This window comes from Cupressus sempervirens, chromosome 10, assembly GCF_028749045.1.
Source record: "Cupressus sempervirens isolate cs-2001-9-10 chromosome 10, ASM2874904v1, whole genome shotgun sequence".
Lineage (NCBI taxonomy): Eukaryota > Viridiplantae > Streptophyta > Pinopsida > Cupressales > Cupressaceae > Cupressus > Cupressus sempervirens.
In genome coordinates this window covers 323,090,843-323,114,981 of record NC_143127.1, presented here as the reverse complement: position 1 = coordinate 323,114,981, position 24,139 = coordinate 323,090,843, and positions in this window count along the sequence as shown.

Sequence of the window (24,139 nt, the reverse complement as noted above, 5' to 3'; positions counted from 1 at the left end):
CATCCCATGTATAGACCATGAACACAAATATTTTCAAGGATAGATAAACCTTTTGCAGGGATGCCATTATGCCTAAAACAAATGGGAATGAACTCTTTTGAGAACCTTTTATCACTAATGGCTTGGGGCTTATGGTGTTAGATGACACTTATCAAAAAGTTGTTTATGGCTTGCTAGAATGTTTGCATAGCCTCTATTCCACTATTCTCGAGTATCTTCTCATAGATTTGAAACAATATTTCTAGATTGGTAGCTAGATCAATAAAAAATTCAATGTGTGCAAAATGAGTATCTTTCTTCAAAATATTGTGAAAAATAGATCATTCTTTTTGAATGATTTCTAAATGGTGTACAAACTAGACTTGAATTAAGATCAACTTTTTTCTAATCTCACTATCTATAGCCATGAGCTCAACTAACCTTTGTTGACCAGTTGTCAACTTCTTGTATGAGAGTGGTCTTGAGAACGTTCCCTCATATTTGAATTTGATAAATGAATAGAAAATTAATTTTTTGGTACAAAAACTTCAACATCATTGAACTTCATGTACAATCTATGAATAGTCTTCAAAATTATTTCAAATTCGATGACTAATTTGGAAAGCTTTGTTTGTCAATTTACAAGTTTGTGAGAGTCTTTCACTAAAACATTAGGTTCAAGCCTTCTTTGCGACCACTGCATGAGTTTATCATTGGTCTTTATATGTTCTACTTGAAATTTATCAACTATATATACTAATTGATCCAAAATAAGATGTTGACCATCTAAGTCAGTTATGCCAAATGTATCCACAAAATATCTCTAATAGTTGTGGCTTGTACTCTCACCTGATTCTAAATCCTAAAAATGTGTAGTGAAAATCTAGTTCTTATCCTAAGGAATTAAGGTTTTCAAATTTTATGAGCAATGTTTCCCTAGAAAAAGACCTAGTTCATAATCCATACCCTTGTTTTGATTAAAATCCTCCTCTTTTTTAAAATGTATTTTCACACTTATAAGAGTCCTTGAAAAAATTGAATGCATGACCATGCAACCAAGGTGGTCGCTTTGTCACTACTCGATTTGGATTTTAGCATTTTTATATTGTGACCACATGAAGTAGTGAAGAATCCCTTTGATCATTTGGTTGTAGTGGTTAGTAGAATGAGGGGTCATTATAGAGAGAATGGGTGAAGTGGTTAAGAAAGTAGTAGTCATGTAGTTGCAAAGCTCAAAGAAATGTTAGAAGTTCAAGTAGTGACTACATGAAAAAATATTATTGCTCAATTGTGACCCTCTTGTCCTTTAAAGAGCTTTCCATATGGAGGCATCTGAGAACACATGTGGGTTATAACATTAAAGTTATGGTGTAACTGTGTGACCAAGGTTAAAAGGTGTCACTTGTTGGTTTCATTGCTTAAGGATCATAAGTTTGAAGTAGTGAAGTGACTTAGCAACCACCTGAATGGATGGTTTGAGCCTAAAAGGAATAGCATTCAATGATGATTACAATAGGATGAAACTTTCAGTGAATATAGTCAAAACCTTTGATTTTGTGGTCATAAGGTTAAGAAGTTAACAAAGGAAAGAAGTTGTGACTAGGTAACAAGGTTGAGAGCCTATTGAATATTATTCAATCATGTGGTTACAAGGCTTATTTATGATAATAAATATAAGCTACAACTGGGAGATGTAGTTATAAGAAGTGAATTTAGTGTTTGTTTGCATGCTCGTACAGTTAGAAAGAGTATGAAGAACATAAGTTGCGACCTAGTGAAGCTGTTAATAAGAACATAAAAGGTGGTTAATCATTAGATCAAAAAGTTAAGATATGAAGGCTCAAATGAAGCCATAACCTAGAAAAAAGGTTTGAATCCTTTGAAGGGTCATGTGAACACATAGTTGCACACTAAAAACATTAAGCCAAGTGGAAGACTATGACATGACAAAATAACTAAAAGCTCACAAGTAGTAACATGATCACACAGTCACATAGATAAAAGTTTAAAAAGGAATGAACATAGTGATGCTATAACTTCTTAATTATAAAAGGGTTTCCCATGGTTGTAAATAAGAAATTTTAATGTTAAGATTAGAGTGTGACCATGCAACATAGTGTAGAAGCTGCCAAAGTTTATGAAGGAGCTCAGCCATGCAATTAAATGCTTGAAGCATGGAATAAGCTACAAAGTAGAAATCTACTTACCCCATACTGCATGTGTATGGTATACATGTTTGTTTTCTTTATGTATGGCGTCTCTGATGTGGTTAAGGAAGGGAGTCGTAGTCACCTACTAGTCGAGATCTACACGATGCACCACTTCCTGCCATTGCCTGTTTAGCTTAGAATATTGTGTCTATACATGCATGGATTTTATGTAGGTTGCAGGTACCGAGTATTGACTTCCCTAAATTGCTACGATGAGCGTACCCTATCGCATTATCTCAATGGTAAGAGAAGGGAGATAAATTCTTAAGTCCAAATCCTAAACCTTTAAGCCATTTGTCCTAGTTGATAATTAGGACAAGTATTTGAGTTGAGTACCCTTTGAATGCGTTGAATGACATCAATTCATGATTATAATTGTCTAGTTTGATTTAGTATGTGTTTTTCTTTGATGGGTTTTCGTATGTTGCTTTATGAGTCTTTTGTGTATTTTCTATTAATTAAGTCTAATTAAAAGATTAAATTAATGATTTAATTTACTCAAAAATTATTATGATATTTTAATGTTTAATTATATTTAATTAATTGAGAAATTCATTAAATAAAAAGAATTAAATTTGGAGATAAAATTTTAAGGATAAATTTAGAACATGATAATATTTATTTAATTTAAAAAATTATATATATATATATATATATATATATATATAGTTCATTTTTAAATAAATGGTAAATATTATTATTATTTGAGTTAATAAATATTTTATCAATTAAGTTTCTAAAATAATTTAAAAAGTGAAGATATAATTATTTAATAAAAGATTTTAGATTCCATGATGTGTGCATGAGTCTAAATAGGAGAAATAAATTACATAAAAAGATATTTTAATTTCATAAAGTGTGCATGAAATTAAAATAAATAATTAATTAAAAATAGAAGTCAAGTGAAAATTAAATAAAGTTATTTAAAAATTCATTAAACATGCTTAGAAAAAAAAAGATAAAGCAAAAATTAATAAAAAGTTAATATGGAGTTAAGGGTTGTGATCAAGGAGTTCTCTTTGGTGAACACACAATTAGTGCCCCGACTTAAGGAGAGAACTCTTTATCACAATTAGAGTTTTCATTTTTGAGGGACAAGAATTTGGAGACAAATTTGGGAGAAAATTTTGGAAAGGGAAATTTTGGGAAAGATTGTTAGAAAGAAGTTGTTGGAGAGAAGCGAATTCTCCCACAAATCTTCTGGGTGTTGCAATTTTAGCATCAAAACTAGGTAGGTTCTTATGTTTTGAATTGCACAGTTATTTACACTATTTAAATAATTTTGTCTTCTTTGTGATTGTGGATTGCAAATCTGAATTTCTCTACGATCAATTGTGAATATTTCAATGTTGTAAATTACTGAAAAAACTTGACATTATCTTCTGCACACATGGTGATCAATAAAGTAATCGAAAACCCCCATTTTGTAGATTAAAGAAACTTGGAATTTGATTCAAGAAGGGTTTGAATTAAAAACAAAATTTCATATTAGAAAGTTGAATGGATAAAACATATTTTCCCTATAAGATTAAAAGTATAATTATTATATATAATATAATTGGAATAATATTTATTTTGCAATTCAAATTTCAATGTAATTTATAATAAAACACATTATATATATATATATATATAAAGAAACATTAATAACATATATCAAAATATAAATTAATTATTAAAAATAAAACTATAATAATAATTGGGGCTCGATTTTGTTTGAATAAATTTTGGGAATTTAAATTTATATATATATATATATATATATATATATATATATATATATATATATATATATATATATATATATATATATATATATATATATATAAAATAAAATATGGGTGGGGTGGGGAATATCCCACGCACCCCCCCCCCCTCTCTATGATTATCACTGCTGCAGCATACTCTGTTGTGCAATAGCAGAGAGCTACGACAACCACAATAAGTGGCAAGCCGGCAGGCCTTTAAAAATGCCTTTTTAATTTGTAATTTTTAAAATTTTTTTAAAGTTTTAAAAATTGGTTTTTTAATATAATTATTATTTAATTTAAATTATATTAATTTTTTGATAAAAAATATGTTAAATTTTAAATTATATTAAATTTACATTATTATTTATTAATAATTTTATAATTAAATAAATAATTAATAAATGTAGTATAGTTCTTTTATTTATTATTAACTAATTTAATTAAAGTTGATTTAATTAAGATTAATTAATAAGGGAATTTGTTTAAGTAAGTTTAATATTATAATATTGATTTTAATGAAAGCGTAGATTACTATAATTAAAGATCAACAAGTATTATTAATAATTTAATTATTACCCTTAGATTGTTTTAGGACTTTGATTTGAAATCAATTAGGGGTAATTATGTGTTTCATTTGGATATAGGAACGAGATAATTTGTAAAGGTAAACTATGGGTTCTATCTGTTTAAAACATACATTCAACTGGAAATGGAAACCTCGCATTAACTCAATAGTATATTATTAATCAAATTGAACTATAAGACTATATACTTGAACACAAACACTGAAAACTAAAACCTTATTGTTTAACTCAAACTATGTGATTTCAAATCAAACCTACTATGAATCTATTATGTTTTTTATGTACTAGTTATGTTTGGGGTTTGGGTGGTCCTAGAGTGTTCACCAGTTTAGGACATTTACCAGAGGCTCAAGGGTTATGTGATTGTGATGCTATGTTATTTTTTTCTCGATCTTTCTAAACCCAACCATGGTGATGTGTTGATATGCTCTATGATGGATGTATTCACTGGTTGTTATTGCTTTCTAGTATTCTTGTGTGAAGTTGAGGTTATGTATTTGAGTTACCTGACTTAACCATTTTTGAGTAATCGATTAGTTATAATTGATTTGCTTTCTCATTTGACTTGACCATTTTGGATTCTTTGATCAGTATTGTGATTTATTATTTGGATACTTTTTGGTTACTTGTTGAAGAACCAATGGATATTGTGATTTATCATTGATACCTTCAGTTGCTGATATAGAACTGTTGTGATCATTATGATTATTATTTGATGCATTCCAGTTGCTCATGGAGAATTGATGTGATTATTGTGGATTATATTTATGATGTTTTTAGTTTCTTGTATAGGACTAAGGTGATTTTATTATGATTCTTTGATTTGATATTTCATGAGCCTAGGGTAGGTTATCTATGTGTAGTCTCGAGAAGTGGTTTGCAATGGGGGTCGAGGCCCTAAGAGGCTACCTGGAGAAACCCATTATAAGTTGTTTTTAATAAGTTATAACATTTACACTAAATGGGGATTAAAATGAACCTAATAAGATAATTTTATGTTGTCTCCCATGCCTTGAGTGCTAGTATAGACTAGGATGGGGTAGAGAGAACGCTTGGTTGTGACCTTGCATTCTGTAGTATGCCTTGTCAGTATGAGAGGATACTAGTGGCTGCAGGAACACATCGAACCTGAGATTCCTAGGGGATTGCTTAGGTAACTTCCATTGTGATTTGTACGACGACACTTGGTCACTTACATAGTAGGTTTCCTACGTGTCTTTGTGGTGCCTCTGGGTCTAGATGCCGATCTATGTGTCAGAACCTTTGAGTTAGTATACTTTTATGATTTCTTGGACTTAGAGAGTATTTGTTTTATGTGATTTGATATCCTATTTGGGACTTGAGACTATCTCCTCATCATGGTGGGAATGGACCATTTAGGTTCCTCGTAGTTGGGTGGTAGTGCTTTTTTTACTCTTACCATTGAGATCCATTTGTAGTCACCATGGTTGGAGCTTTTGGTATGCTTATTTATCATATTTAGATGAAGTTTTTTACTTATTCTTTATTATAGTATGTTAGATTTGTTCATGCATATGTTGTAGCATGTTTTAGGTGTGGCATCTCTATTACTATAGTACCGATGATCTCTTCGGTGGCTTGGGATGTTATGCATGGGGGATGGCTAGGGCCCATGATGGTCTAATGATGCTATTGATGGTTGGGAGGAATCCACAAATTTAGTTAGTTATGTTTTATGATGTTATAACTTTATGATGGATGGATGTATCATGCATGTTATTAGTTTCATTTATTTTATTGTACTTGTATCATGGATTTGAGGATGGTGATGTATTTCTATTTCTACATATGTATATTCTTTTAAACCTTTCATACCCTGTGACATGTATAGTGGATGATTGAGCATTCTAGATTTAATTTTTCAAGAGGCATTCAGAACAAATGTATATTATGGAGATTGAAATTTTCATTGTTCTTTCATGTACATGTGGTAGTTGTTAGACTTAAAATTAATTAAATTTAAATGTGACTCAACGTCCTGGGATCCTTAAGGAATGTAACCTATTATGTATGTTTATATTTGATTGTATGTTATTTCTTCCACTACTATGTGTTTGATGTGAATGATCTATCTTTGTTGCTATTTTTTTAAATGTTTAACAAACTTAGTAAAACTTTAGGTTAATTCTTTTGGATTCCTTGGTGGGTCGTTACATTTTGTCCATTTGACATTAATCAAAAGAATGGAATTTTGAAGTTTATAAATGTCATAGTAAGGTAAAACATCATCACATCTAATTTCAAGTAAACATGTGCTAAAACTGAAATACCAGAAATATCATATGCAAGAATACTACTCAATTTTTTTATTTTTTTTATCAATATACATGGTCCAGCCACTTCTCATTTTTTTATTATTGAACCACCTAATTCAAAGGCTCTAGTAGAAAAGAACCAGGAAGAAAACCTAACATCATAGCCATTTCAACAATAAGTTTAAAAAATGACATTTTTACATAGGATTACTATCCTGAGGACAAAATCTCCCAACAAATTTGAATTTAAGTAACAACTCTGAATTTCTTACTTGGCTCCACAACTAAGTAGCCATTATGATATTTTCAACACATCAAGGTATTCATGGAGAGAATGAAACTAACTGGGAGACAAACAATTTAACTTGTAGACAAAACAAGCATTTACTCCTATCCAAGTTTGTACAATAGGTTCTACATTGAACCAGACTATGGAGAAGGTAGATTTTTTCAACAAAATATATTGATCACATCACCATAATAGGTGCCCTTTTGGGGCTATAATCACAAGAACTTCCATTCTTCAATTTCTCACATTACAAAACTCAACACATGTTTTGTATTGATGAGTAGGGGTCCATAACTCCCTACTCTCTATCCCTCTCCTCATCCTAAGGAGAGACTTTCCATTATTAGAGTTCGACTAAAGACCTCCTCCTATACATGGCCACTTCTACCCTATCTAAGGGTAAGTAATTCCAATAAAACCCACACAATCCATTCAAAAATCAAAGCAAAATAATAAGGAAAGATATTTAAGGAAAACCCATTTCAATCCCTCCTAAATATATTCATCAAACACTCAAACATACATATACAAAGAAAACTACTTAAGCATGGACAATAAGCTTAAAGGATTCCTACCTTCATAATAAGGTTATGGAAACTAAAATTTGAGATGAGCTTCCCTTCCTTGTCCTTCAATCTTGAATTGCTCTCTAAAACTAGAGGTTGGGTGAATGCCCTTTCTCTCTCAAATCTGCCTCTAAATAAGATCCTAACTAAACCACCTCCAAAAAGAAATAACTCCCCCACCTACCTAAAGGCTTCTAGACTCTTCTAACTCAATCTTTTCATAAGGCTATCCTCAAGGTGGAGTATAACTTATCTAACTCATGGAGAAACATTCAATTTTTGCAATAAAGCAAAATGAGATATTTGGATGACCACAAAAGTTAACAAAAGGGGCTAGAGGGTTGGAAAAAGCCCCCAAACCATACCTATACACCTTAGGTACTTAGTTTTCATGATTTTTTTCCTTTAGGACTATTTAGGGACCTATCAAAACACTTGAAAATATTTAGACTTTATAACAACCCTAAAAAAAAAAACTTATCAGTAATCCTGATTAGGGCAATTATTCTTAATACTAACTAATTAGTAAAAAGGTCACTAACCTAGTCTAGTTTACATCTTTAGGTTACTTTTTTAACCCTAACAATAAAGCTAAAATGTATATAGGAGTCACAAGTTTCAAGTGACACTATAAAATCACTGTTACAAAACATTAACACTTATTGATTATAGAATGATACATTCATTCAAATCACAATACAAATAAAATAAAAATAATAGGGTCTGCATCTTTTATTAGAGTCAACCTTGGTTTCCACAAATGGAACATAGGATTCATTTCTAATTCTCCATTAGATTTCCCAACTAAAATATCTTGCACACTCATTGCACACATTAGCACCTCAAGAAAATCACATGCATATTTATATAACTCATCAGGATAATCACATAACTCAGAACATAAATCTTTCAATTAATTAACTATTTATCTCATTTCTACTCATATCCTTAACCACTAAAATTGGATAGTCAAAGTGTTAATCATAGTCCTAATTTTGCATTCACTTTTCGTACTACATCATTAGTATACATGTTCATAAAATATTAAATAACATAATTAAACATCTAAAAGTAAAATATCACATAGCATAGAATAACATAATAATGTTCACTATATCCATTAGTGTCTTGACATATCGAGTCATGAGTATCAAAATAATAATGTATCAACTATGCTATGATGAGTCAAGGCAAGGCCTCACATCCTCCCCCACTAGGCATGAACTTCCTCCTAGAGTTCATAACAAATATATGGGTACTAAGATTGCATATGTGATGTATCCTTCCATGAAGCCTTGACCTCATTATAAAAATGCCAATAGACCCTAACCTAGTCTAGCTCTTGGCCTTGAAGAGCTAGGGTTCTTAAGGAAATAATATGGATAAGCTCTAATGCTAACTACTCATCCAACTCTACATGCAAGACATTCCAATCTATAATGTGAGACTCATCATAAATGTATCCTCTAAGTACAAAAATGTAAAACACATCATGGATGCATGATAGGCTAGGTGGAAAAGCTAGACAATATGCAACTGGTCCTATCCTCTCTAGGATCTTGAATGGTCCAACAAACTGGGGTGCCACCTTGGAGCACTTTCTAAATTGAATCAGACTCTTGTGTGGTTGCACCCTCAAGAAGATTGTATCTCCAACCTGATACTCTTGATCTATCATCTTCACATCATCAAACTTCTTCTACCTATCTTGTGCCTCTCTCAGATGTTTTCTAATTAGGATCACTTGTTATTCCATCTCTTTGAGTAATTGAGGGCCAATAGATACTCGATCCTGAATCCTATCCCAACTTAAGGGTGTTCTAAAATATCTTCCATACAAGGCCTCATAAGGTGGCATACCTATGGAGGAATGTTGCCCATTGTTATAGGAAAACTCAACAAGATGTAAGTATTGCTCCCATTTGACTTGATGGTCCATCATGTACATACACAACATGTCCTCCAATACCTGATTCACTTGCTCAGTTTGACCATCAGTCTAAGGATGTTATGTTGTACTAAAATTGAGCCTAGTACCTAGAGCTGCTTGCAACTCTCTCCAAAAGGATGAGGTGAATAGTGAGTCTCTATTGGGGATGATCTTATAGGGAATGCAATGAAGTTTAAAAAGGTCCAGAAAAAACACATGAGCCACATCTTGTGCTATGTATATAGTACACATAGGTGAGAAGTGGGCAACCTTGGTCAACATGTCCATCATTACCAAAATGGCATCATGGCAACAAGAAGACATGGGGAGACCAACAATAAAATCCATAGATATAGATTCCCACTTCCACTCTATAATCTCATGAGACTAAAGAAGCCCATTGGGATGAAGGTGCTCTATCTTCACCCTCTGACACTCAAGGTATCTTGCAACAATGCTAGTAATCTATACTCTCATGCTTGGCCAATGATATAACTACCTCAGATATGTATGTAGCTTCTTAACATTGAGGTGCACTACATAAGGTTCTTTGTGAGCCTCAAGTACAATGAGCTTGCACAAGCCACCAATAGAAGGTATATACATACGTCCTCTATGATATAAGAGTCCATTGAAATCCAAAGAATACTTTGAATACTTCCCTTCTGATGGCCTCTAAGAATGCACCATCTAACTAACTTCTAAGAAAAGATCATCTACTCACAAATGATGTAGGATGTGCTCTCTCAAATTAGTGTAAGTAGTCATAGATGAAATCTCATGATGCCTTCTAGTTAAGGCATCTACAACCACATGCTCCTTTCCTTTGATGTAATGAACATCAAAATCATACTCACAAAGAAACTCCGTCCACCTTCTTTACCTAGCATTAAGGTTTGGCTGAGTAAATATGTACTACAAGCTCTGGTGGTTGGAATGAAGTTTTAATCTATGACCTAGAAGGAAGTGTCACCACCATACTAAAGCATGAACCACTACTACAAGCTCTAGGTTATGAGTAGGGTATTGATTTCATGAGTCTTCAACTACCTAGACTCAAAGGTAATAGGCCATCCTTCTTGAATAAGAACTGCCCCTACACCACCCAAAGATGTATCTATGAACACCACAAAATCCATAGAAGGATCTGGTGCTACAAGAATTAGTGCACTCATAAGGGCTCTCTTGAGCTCTTGAAAACCTCTATCATAGTTCTCTATCCACTTATACCTATTTCTCTTTTTTTGAAGAGATGTGATTGGGTGTGCCAATCTAGAGAGTCTTGCAATAAAACACTAGTGATATCCTTTTATTCCCATAAAGCTCCTCACTTTAGTGATATTGGTGGGTGCTAGCAAATCCATAAAGGCCCTAATCTTTGATGGGTGTATTGAGACTCCATCTCTTGATATAACATGATCCAAATACTATATTTAAAGTCTATAGAATGCACACTTCGACAAGCTACCATACAATTGATTCTCTCTCAACATTTGCAACACTTGTCTCACATGCTCTTCATGTTTTTTCTTATTTAAAGAATAAATTAGAAGTTCATCAAATAATATGACAAAAAACTTATCCAAAAAGGTAGGGAATACACCATTTATGAGGCTCATGAATATAGCTAGAGTATTCGTGAGGCTAAATGGTACCACAGTGAACTCGTAGTGACCATACCTCATATGGAATGTAGTCTTGGGGATATCACTATCCATAATTCTTAGCTTATGATAACCTAACTTTAGATCAATCTTTGAAAATACTTGGGCACCCTACAATCGATTGAAGAGAACATCAGTCCTAGAAAGTAGGTATTAGTTCTTGATGGTTACTTTTTTCAACTATCAATAATTAATACACAACCTAAGTGAACCATCTTTCTTCCTTATGAAGATCACTAGTGTATCCCAAGGTGACACACTAGGTCAAATATGCCATTTCTCCAAGAGTTCCTCCAACTAAGTCTTTAGTTCACCAAGCTCATGAGTAGTCATCCTATATGGTGCTCTCGATACTAGCTCAGCTCTTGGTACAAGATATGTGTGAAAGTCCACTACTCTAGGAGGAGGCATACTAGGGAACTCTCAAGAAAATGCATTCACAAAACCTTGCAAGATCAAAAAATCATCGAGCAATGGCTCTCCCTCTAAATCTTCTTCACTATCACTAATGGTGATAGTGAACAACTTACATCCCTTTTGTATGCACCATCTAAGCTACATAGTGGAAATCATACAAAGGGATATTGGTCTCTTTACTCTAAAGATCACTTTAGAGATCCCATATTCATCCACACATTCTACCCTCTTCTATCGACAATCCATCTTAGCAATATGGGCATAAAGCCAATCCATGCCATGGGAAACATCATAAGAACCTAGAGGGGTAATGCATAGGTTAGACATCATGGTCATGTCTCCAATTTGAATTTGGCAATTATGGACCATGGAACTAACTTGCACTCTGGCTCCTGAGGCTAACTCTACTTCCCAATTGACATCTTGTCTAACTACAACTAGCTTGCAACACTCCACTACATATGGAGATATAAAAGAGTCAATACCTCTAGAATCAAATAAAATAACAACCATACAACCCTGTATTATACCTATAGCCTCAATAATTTTGGCCTGATATTGACCTTGGTGGTTGTCAAAAATTGTAAAAACTCTGTGAGATCTACCCATATCACCAACTTTCAACTTTCAAATAGCCCCTTTCTAACCACTAGATGACTATCCTTGAAGAAAATCTCTAGCTATATGACCCATGCCACCAAAAGTGTAGCATGATCCTTGAGTATAAGAATATACACCCTATGATCTAGACTATTGTGGGCCTCCTAACTTGATAGACCCAAATCATCTACCCCTAGAAGATTGTTGAGTCTTCATTGACTGTGACTATGGGGCCCATACCTTCTGATTCTATTTGGGACCCTGTGACTACCACTACTTGGGCTTGGAGCCTTGATAACATTGTGAGGGTTTCTACTACTAAGACTATTCACCCTTAGAGGACCCTACCATATAGTTCTTTTTCCCTTTCCAAAGGGGTTTTTTCTGGGTAGAGTTTTTGTTCTAAAACCAATCTCGTGACTCTTATCTACCCTTAGTATCCTCCACAACTAGTGCTATTTCAACTACCTATCTAAAGGTGGTAGGGAAGGCAAAGTAGACTACACCCTAGAGTGAGAAATTTAGGCCCATGATGCAGTGATGTACTCATAGTTTCTCATCCTTCATGTATTCAACATAAGGAAGGACCTTAAGAAACTTGCTCTCATATTGAGCTACTGTGAGGCCCCTATAATGTAGAGAATGAAATTCCTCTATCTACTTCTGTCTAAAGTGCTTGGACATGTATCTCTCTTAAAATATAGCCAAGAATGACTTCGATGTGATGGTATTCATCCTCACTCCTATAGTTTCCTTCTAATCCACCAATTGGAGGCATCTCCGCTTAGTTGATGGACTGCTAGACATGCCTTTAGATTACTCCAACAAGGATGTAATCCAAAGCAACACTATAGACTCTATAACAAGGCCTCTACTACTATTTTGTCAGTGGAATTGGTAAAGAACGATGGCTAGAGTCAAATGAACTCCTTATCTCATCTCCTACATGTCTAGGAGGTCCATCAAGTGATGGTCCTCTCTGATCTATTAACTCACCCTCATGCTCAACCTGCCCCTCAAACTATCTTGGTGAGGGACTCCTACTCCTCTCTATACCATCAGGCCCACCTCCCCCAGGTCCCTGTGCTTCCTCTTCGGGAATCTACCACCCTTGCTATACTATGGGTAGTAGCCTCTACTAGAATACTCCAATTAGTGTCTGGAGGGCATCCAAAATATCCTTATTTGGGTTAAGTAGTGGTGGTGGCAGTGGAGGTGGTAGTGGGGATCCATCCTCATGTTCTGCTCTACCATCTCTCACCCTTAGACCTCTACCTCATCAGTTGCTTCATGTAACGGGACGCATCCTATAAATTCTAAAGTTTAGATTAAGTTGAAGCATAATGGTTTTAGGTTCCTAGTGTTGTAACATAGGCTCTAATACCAAAATGTCATGCCCAAAATATAGGGCAAAAAAACACAATTTTTAATTTTTTTTAATTTTTAAAGTTAAATAAAAACTACTATGTTAAAAATAATTAACTAAAAGACATACATGAGACACAAAAGGTTTAGATATAATTCGACAAGTTAAACTATGGTAGGTTGAAAAGTAGATACAAGTTCTCCAAACAATACCTTGACATTCCATTTAAGTTTATAACCAACATGTGGGGTCCATTCATTAAATTTGAACATTCATTATTAAATTAATTTCAACATTTGTTTCATATTACATTAATTTTAAACAATATACTATTCATCATTTACTTTTCAATAACCACTATGAAAACCAACCATTAAAACATTAGTTTAGAAAATATTGATTAACAATATAATTAATTTATTCAAATAAAAATTTAAATAATATAATCTAATTACTCAAAACATAGAAATTGAGGAACTAACTAACTAATATAACATCTAACATACAAATAGATAAACTTTATTGAAACTACTCAAAACCAAACATCTCTCTAAATCTAACTATTACTAAAAAAGTGATTTACTAATCTTACTATATCAATAATAATTTTTAAAAAAATTATAATCGTAAGAAATTAATTACTAAAATTATCTCCACAAATTAAAATAACATAACAATTTAAAACATCTAACTCTAAGCTTTATTACAATCTAATAAGTTAAATGAACTAATTTAAACATTAAAAAAATAACACTAACTTGAGTGGACAAATATAAGATAAAAATAAATTTAAACTAACTAATCTCTAACTAAAAATATGGTAAGTGAGAAAAAATAAAATAAAAAAATAAACATATTTATTTCTAACAACTAAATATCATCTTACACTAATTATTAACATTAAACTTAATTAAAGCATGAATAATAACTAAACATACTAACCTATCTACAACATCAACCCCACTACACTAATCATAATCTAACCTCAAAATTTAAGACAAATCCTACTTTATTACTAACTAAAATATACTTTAAAAAAAAATTAAAAAATAACAAAATTCAATTCAAACATTAACTACCCCAACTCTAACTACTAACTCCAACTACATTCTAACTTCTTACTCCCACCTACTCCTTAACCTATCTTAACACACCCCAAAATATAAAACCACACCAAACTTAAGCTGCATCAGCCATTATGTGGCCAAGGGCTGGGGTTCCCAAGAACCCCACATGAGCCTTACAAGGAGGAAGTACCCATGGGTGGGAGTATTCAATGTTTTCCCAATCCCATGCAAAGATTAATGAGGTGTAAGGGAGACTTTTAAGTATATCCACAATAAAAGACATTTAATGCATCATTCCACTTGCAACAACCAAATTGGGGTTAGGGTAGGGATCGGGTGATGTTAGCAATGATATCATCGGGAGTTAAGTTTAAAAGATTTGTGGGTTGGTTTTTAGATATTTTTTTTAATGCATTTTATTTATTTATATCTATGCAATGTAATTTTTTTTAACTTACTAATTTAGTACACAAAATAGATTTGAAAGGGAATCTTTTAGGGGAATATTATCTATTCTAAAAGGGAATTATTTCCTTCTCATACAAAATCTAGAGAGCTTTTAGATCTAAGATGAAAAATTTTCTTTTAAGACCATTTGTTTTCTAAGTGTAAATTTTGAATGCCAATTATATTTTCATCTTTAAGGGGAATAGTAATTTTATTTTTCTTAAGTGTTGGATTGTCCAATTTACTTAATTAACCCAAGGGGGTTATATTTTATTTTTCAAGTGATAATAGGATTCAATGTAATACTTAAGCATTCAAATAGAATTATTTTTCTTCCTAATACTCACAAAAATTAGGAAAAGGTGTATCAATCATAATATTGAATTTTCTTTGACAAAGTTTGGTGTTGAATTGCATCTCTTAATATATTTCACCATTTTGTCCAATTAACATTAATCAAGTGAATGAAATTTCAAAGTGTATAAATTCTAGAGTAAGGTAAAACATTATCACATCTAATTTCAAGTAAACACATGCAAAAATTGAAATTCCAGAAGTATCATATGCAAGAATACTACTCAAATAATTTTTTTATTAATATACTTGGTCGAACCACTTCTCTTTTTTTCATTGAACCTACTAATTCAAAGGTTTCACTAAGAAAGAACTAGGAAGAAAACCCAGGATCATAGCTATTTCAACAATAAGTTTAAAAATAACATTTTTACATAGGATTACTATCCCAAGGAGAAAATCTCCCAACATAATTGAATTTCAATAACATATCTGAATTTCTTGCTTGGCTTCACAATCGAGTAGCCATTATGAAATCTGCAACACACCAAGGTATTAATGGAGAGAATGGAACTAACTGAGAGACAAGAAATTTAATATGAAAACAAAACAAACATTTACTCTCATCTAGGTTTGCACAACAAGTTCTTCATTGAACTAGACTAGAGAGAAGTTGGATTTTTTCGACATGAGACATCGGTCACAACACCATAATAGGTCCTCTTTTAGGGCTACAATCACAAGAACTTGTGTTCTTCCATTTCTCAAATTAAAAAACTCAAAACATGGTTTGTACTAAAGAGTAGGGCCCATAACACCCTACTCTCTTTCCCTCTTCTCATCATGAGGAAAGACTCTGCACTGCTGGAGTCCAACTAAAGACCTCCTCTTGTACATGGCTACTTTTTTCCTATCTGAGGGTGAGTAATGCCAATAAAACCCATACAATCCCTTCAAAAATCAAAGCAAAATACTAAGGAAAAACATTTAACGAAAACCCATTTTAATCCCTTCCGAACATATTCATCAAACACATGAACATACATATGCAAAGAAAACTATTTAAGAATGAACACAAAATGGATACTTAAGCTTAAAGAATTCCTACCTTCACAATAAGGTGATGGAAATGAAAATTTGAGATGAGCTTTCGTTCCTTCTCCTTCAATCCTAAATTTCTCTCTAAAACTAGAGGTTGGCTGAACACCCTTCCTCTCTCAAATCTTCCTCTAAATAGGATCCTAACTCAACCACCTCCAATAAGAAATAACTCCCCCACCTACCTCAAGGCTTCTAGAGTCTTCTAACTCAATCTTGTCATGAGGCTAACCTCAAGGTGGAGTTTAACATATCCAAATCATGGAGAAGCATTCAATTTTCACAATAAATTAAAAATGGGATATTTGGGTGATCAAAAAAGTCAACAAAATGGGCTAGAGGGGTGGAAAAAGCCCAAAACCCATAACTATACCCCTTAGGTACTTAGTTTTCATGATTTTTAGCTTCTAGGACTATTTAGGGACCTATCAAAATACTTGAAAATATTTGGACTTTATAACAACCCTCAAAAAGAAAACTTATCACTAATCTTGATTACTAACTAATTAGTAAAAAGGTCACTAACCTAGGCCAACTTAGATGTTTAGGTTACTTCATTAACCCTAACTATCAAGCTAAAATGCATATACGAGTCATGAGTGTCAATCAACACTATAAAATCACTATTACAAAATATTAACACTTATTGATTACAGAATAATACACTCATTCAATTCACGATACAAATAAAATATAAATAATGGGGTCTACATCTTTTATTAGACTCAACCCTAGTTTCCACAAATAGTACATAAGGTTAAACTCTAATTCTTTGTTAGATTTCTCAACTAAAATATCTTACACACATCAATAGCTCAATAAAATCACATGCATATTTATATAACTCATCAGGATAATCACATAACTCAAAAACATAAATCTTTCAATTAATTAACTATTTATCTCATTTTTTTCTCATATACTTAACCACTAAAATTGGATAATTAAAGTGTTAATCATAGTCCTCATTTTGCATTCACTCTTTGTACTACATCATCAGTATACATGTTCATAAAACATTAAATAACATAATTAAACATTTGAAAGTAAAACATCACACAACATAAAATAACATAATAATGTTAAGTGTATTTGATAGTGTCTTGACATATTGAGCCATAAGTATCAAAATAATAATGTATCAATCATGGTATGATGGGTCCAGGTGAGTCCTCACATCCTCCCCCACTATTCATGAACTTCCTCGTAGAGTTCATAAAAAAGATATCAATACTAAGATCCTGTATGTGTTGCATCCTCCCATGAAGCCTTGAGCTCATTATAATAATCCCACTAGACCCTAACCTAGACCAACTCTTTGCCCTAAAGAGCTAGGTTCCATCAAGCAATAATACAGAAGGCTATAATGCTAACTACCTATCTGACTCTACCTACAGGGCATTCCAATCTATAATGTGAGACTCATCATAAATGTATCCTCTAAGTACTAAAATGTGAAACATATTGTAGATGCATGACAAGCTAGGTGGCAAAGCTAGATAATATACAACTAGTCACATCCTCTCTAGGATCTCAAATGGTCCAACAAATCAAGGTGCCACCTTAAAGCCCTTTCCAAATTGAACATTAAATAACATAATTAAACATCTAAAAGTAAAACACCACATAATATAAAATAACATAATAATGGTTAGTGTATTTGATAGTGTCTTGACATATCTACTCATGAGTATCAAAATAATAATGTATCAACTATGCTATGATGGGTCGGGGCAAGGCCTTACAATTGCTCCCAAACCCCTATAGTAAAATATGGGTGGAAACTACATTGAATGAACTAGGAAAAAATTAACCTTCAATTCTAATTAGGCTCCACATCACAACAATTAGTTCAATTGTTTGACAATCATTCATTGTTGCATTTTATTGAACTAATTAAAAAGATTAATCAAGGGATACTATATTCACCAAGTGACTATAGTATTGCATGAGTCATTGGAAAAGAAAAATAAATATAGTATTTCCCTAGAGAATTAGAAATAATCAAGTTTTATATTACATGAGTAAATGTTATGTTTAGTGAGTAACAACTAGATGAACAAGTTTGGAGAATTAGAATCTAAGGTTGAGTTTTAATGCAAATTTGGAAATTTTGAGATGGTCTAAGGCATGAGTCAAAGATTGTGATAATTTTATTGATATAGAAATTCAAGAAGAATCTAATGATGGATGTTAAAGAAGGATAAAGATGTGCACAAAGTTCTATGAAACTTGTATTTTCCAAGTTTCTAAATTCATTGTATGGAATTTCAAATCTTAAAATTAGGTTTGAACCTAAGATCAACAAGTGTCATTAAGTGGAAAAGGATGGAAATATTTGGAATCTTGAAGATGAATACTTATTGAGGAGACACTTGTTAATTTCAAATTTGATCATAATGTTGAAGTGTTAAGTTTTTATGAAGTGAAAAGTTGAAGAAGGTAAAGGAATATTTTTAGAAAAGGTGAACTAAGTAGAGTTTGAGAAAGAGAAGGTGTTAATCAACCAAGTCAAAGTACATAGTGAATAGAGATCAAAGAGATATATCATACAAAGAAAGAGAAAGGAATAGAGATCTAAACAAGAAAAGGTAGTTGCAGATCATTTCTATTATTAATTTTTAACCATTGAAGAAGAAAATCACAAAAGCACTTAGTGGACCTAAAAATTCATTGAAGTTAGATATGGTAAAATCAGTTAGTGGTGTTTGACAATCCTGTAAATCAGCTCACTCTCTAGTATAGAACAAGGAGTGATAAGGTCTAGATGATATTTTGATGAAATCCTCTAAAAAAATCACATTAACAATGTGTATATAATCCTTAACAAGGTTGGATCCTAGTAAAGCTCATTTAAGAAGAGTGAAAATATTTGGGTTGTTAGCCCCAAGTGGTTTTTCCCTTTACAAGGGTTTCCATGTTAAAATCATCATGTTAAATATCTGAATGATATTTGTGTTGCAAGTTGTTTTAAATGTTTTAGGGTTTAGTGTAACTTGATAATAACTAAGGTTATGGTTGGTAATCACTAAATAATTTTATTGATAGTTAGTAATACAAAGAGTAGTAAGTTAATAATATTGAATAAATTGGTTGACATAATTAAATGATAAGTTGAATTATTATACAGAGTTATTGTTGCTAATGTTTATGAAATTTTGTTAGTATTGAAATAGTTTTAAGGAATTGTATGATAACTAGACATGACTAGTTCACCACTCCCTCAGTTAAGTTTGAAATAATTGAGTTCTATATTACTTGAGTAAATTTTTTGTTTACCAATTAATATCTAGATGAACAAGTTTGGAAGAATTTTAATATCTTTTAGGAGTTGATGCATACATTTTTATACTTTGGGAACATTTATGAAGTTATGATAAAATTGATGTAATCATTACATGCAAGGTACAAGGATAACTACAAGGATTTATAAGTTTCATGTTGATATTTATAATTGTTGGAAAGATGTATGCTGATGATACTTCTATGGGGGATTATTTTAGAAACATGATTAGATCATTATTGTGATGATATGTTATATTCATGACCATGTTTTTCATTGATGTCAACATAGTAGTTTTCTGTAGTATCTGACAAAAGAACAATGGAAAGATCATGTTGGTGTAGACAAATTGTTGAGTATTTTCACTAGAAAGGTTAAAGGGTGATACTACTAAGTGTTTCATATATTAAAATACCCTCAGAACCATAAGACATTAATTATGGAAGAAGTTATATAAGTTTTGGTCAAAATTGCTCTATAATAGAGTTCATAGAAGCACGCTCTTGTAAACTTGTTATATCTCTTAGTAGAATTTTTGTTATGAGAAGCAAGGTTAAATGCATGTAGAAGACATGTTGGTGATGACATGGATAAGCTTTCTCATCTTGATATTATATTTACAAAAGTTATTCAAGTTACAAGGTGACTAATTATTGTTATTGCTAAGTGTAATGTGTTCTTAATGAGGTCCTATAATAATTAATTGAGAAGGTGTGATAACTAACTCAGGGAATTATTTTATGGATTCCATATTTTCCTCTGAATGTATATGACTTTATAAATGATTGAAAGAAGAAAAAAAATTAGAATGTAAAGATAAGAAGAGTTGAGTGAATTTGGAGAGAACTTCATTGCCGAGGTTTTATTTGGTGATCTAAGGCTTGATATTTGGATCCAAGGTTCGTGACCTAGCTTACAAGGTTTGAGAATGATTCATCCAATTGGTAGGATAGAGGAAATAGGTTGAAGAAAAGTTAAAATAATTATTCTACAAGGAATAAATGAGAGATAAGTTGGACAATGCATTCAGTGGTCTTGCCCCGAAAGGTATTTGGACACTGGGTCCTTCTATCTTCTATGACTTCTAATAGGGTTGGAATCTCCTAAGAAAGATTCAAAGTCTCCTAACAGTGGATCTTATGTATTGAATGTGTCTATAGACTCTTAATAGGGTCCATCCACTAACAATTGGAATATATATATATATATATATATATATATATATATATATATATATATATATATATATATATATATATATATATATATATATATATATATATATCTTTGTGTGCATCATTCCCATCAGGGTTTTCCCTCTGATTAAGGTTTTCCCTAGTTAAAAAATCTTGTATAATTGTGTATTTGCATCTTTTTATGGTTTTTGTTTACTTTGATTGAATCATTAAGATTAATTAAGGTTGATAAATGTTTTAATTGGATAATTGATTTACCAACCCCACTATCCCCCCACAAGTTATGTTGGTAAACTATTGTTTCTAAAAATTGGTATTAGAGAATTAGGTCCTTGATGATAAATTTTAACAACATTTAGAGATCCATGGTGAACATATTCAGAGAGGATTGTCCAAAGTTTGATGGAACAAATTTTGATAGCTAGAAGGAAAATATGAAGACACATCTACAATGAATAGGTCTAGATATTGGATTTTGAAAAAATGAGAAAAGATTATTATTTGTTGAAAGTGCATTAGAAACTTGTACTGAGGATGAGAGAAATTTTCATGTGTGACATGAGAGCTACAGATGAACTATTGTCTACACTTCTTGAAAGTGAGTACAACTAGGTAAAATCACTTGATACTTCTGATAAGATTTGGGAAACTTTGGAAAATAGTTTTGAAGGTGATGAACATTCTAAGAAATTGAGGTTTCAAAGCTGGATTTGTACATTTCAAGATTCTAAAATGATGGAAGATAAATCTATAAGAACATATATAGGTCAAATATCAAAAATAATTGTAGGTATTATATCTCAAGGAGGAACTAAGGAGGATGATGAGGTGATCTAGAAGATATTGAAAAGCTTGACACCACCATTTAAGTAGGTAGTCCAAATGATACAATTTTTGATCTCTTGTGGCAAAAATTTTACCAAGGAAACACTACTTGGGAGACCTAGATTAGTTTAGAATGAGCTTAGATAGTCTTAAGAATTGACCTAAACATAGAAAATTTTTAGTGCCCTGAAAGAAAAGTACAAACAATTATTGTACAAGGAATAAATGAGAGATCAATTGGATAGTGCATTCAGTGGTCTTTCCCTAGAAGTTGTTTGGATAGTGGGGTCCTTGAACCATCTTCTACGACTCTTAATAGGGTTGGAATCTCCTAAGAGGGATTCAAATTCTCCTAATAGGGACTTATATGTACTGAATGTTGTAATAGAATCCTAATAGGGTCCATCATCTAACAAGGAATATATATATATTATTACATCATCTCATGTCATTCCCACTAAGGTTTTCCCCTGATCAAGGGTTTCCCTAGTTAACATATTTGGTGTAATTGTCTATGTGCATCATATTATGGTTGTTATTTTCTTTGGTTGAATGGATAAGTTTTTTAAAGATGATAAAAAATTTAATTATTAGATAAATAATTCACCCCCCTTCTTAGTTATCTTGGTGGACTATTATTTCTAATAATTGGTATGAGAGCATCAAGTCCTTGAAGATAAAGTTTAACAACTTTGGGAGATATATGGTGAACATGTTCAGGAAAGATAGTCTAAAGTTTGATGGAACAAATTATGATAGATGGAAGGAAAAGATGAAGACACATTTTTTGTGTATGGGTCTGGGATATTGGATCCTGTTAAAATTAGCAAAGACAATCATTGTTGAAAAGGATTTAAAACTTGTACCACGAATTAAAAAGATCCTTTTATGTGCATCATGAGATCTAAAGAAGCATTATTGACTGCATTTCCTAAAATTTAATACAATTAAGTAAAATCTCTTACTACTTCACATTTGATTTGGAAAGCTTTGTAAATTGGTTTTGAAGGTGATCCACATTTTAAGAAGTTGAGGCTATACAGTTGGATTTGTGCATTTCAGGATGCCAAAATGATGGAAGATGAATCTATAAGAACATATGTAGATAGGATATCATAAATTACTATAGGTATTAAATCTGAAGGATGAACCAAAGAAGATGACGAGGTTATATGGAATATATTGAAGACTCTAACACCACCATTTAAGTCAATAGTTCAAATGATAAAGTTGTTGATATCTTGTACCAAAGATTTTAAAAGGAGTCATTGCTTGGAAGACTTGAGGTAGTTAAGAATGAGCTTAGATAGTCTGGAGAATTTTCTAGAACAGACACTACTTTTAGTGCCTTGACCATTTGATGTAATTTATCAAGGAGCACAAGTGCTAGAGGAGATTTTACTAGCAGTAGCAAGTCAGATGGGGAAAGAATGATAGAACAAGGAGTAGCCCTTCTTATAAAAAGAAAAAAATATTGTAATAAAATCTCCAAATGTTGGACTTGTAATTAATTTGGTCATTATGCATATAAGTGTCCTAAAAGAGAGAAAAAGTATAAAGAAAAGTTCGAGCCTAGAAGAGATAGAGTTTGTTTCTATGCCAATGAAGAAGATGATTCTAATGATTAACTAGTAAGTGCTAGTGATGATGAAATATGATTTGTAGCTATTAAAGAAGAGAGTCTAGAGAAAATGGCTTTGGTATCACTAGTTGAAAATAAATATAATTAGATAATTGATGGTGGTTGTTTACATCATATGAGTGGTGATATGAACAAGTTTGTTGGCTTCCAAAGTTATGATGGAGGCATTGTTAAAGTTGAAAACAATGGAACTTTCCATGTTAAAGGTATTAGATCTATAACTCTTGATGGTAAAACCAATACTAAGGATGAATATTTTGTTGATGGTTTGTAACACAATCTTTTTGATGTTGGACAACTAGTTAATAAAATTTTTTAGTTATAGTTCACAAAGAAGACATGCATGATTAGAGAAAAAGATGGAAAGGTAGTTGGAATTGAAACTAGATTTAGAGGTAATGTATTTCAATTGAATCCCACTAAAATGACATGTTTTTTTGCAAAGGTAGATGGCAGTTGGTTATGGCATAAAATATTTTTCCATATAAACTTTGACAATACTCTAAAAACTAGTAGTATGTTTGTAGTTAGAGAGATTTTCCTAAGTTTGTAAAGCCTACTAACACAATTTTCAAGGAGTGTGTATTGGCAAAGCATAACAAAGACTCTTTTCCCAGCAAGAAGTTTAATACTATAGAAATGTTGGAGATTATAC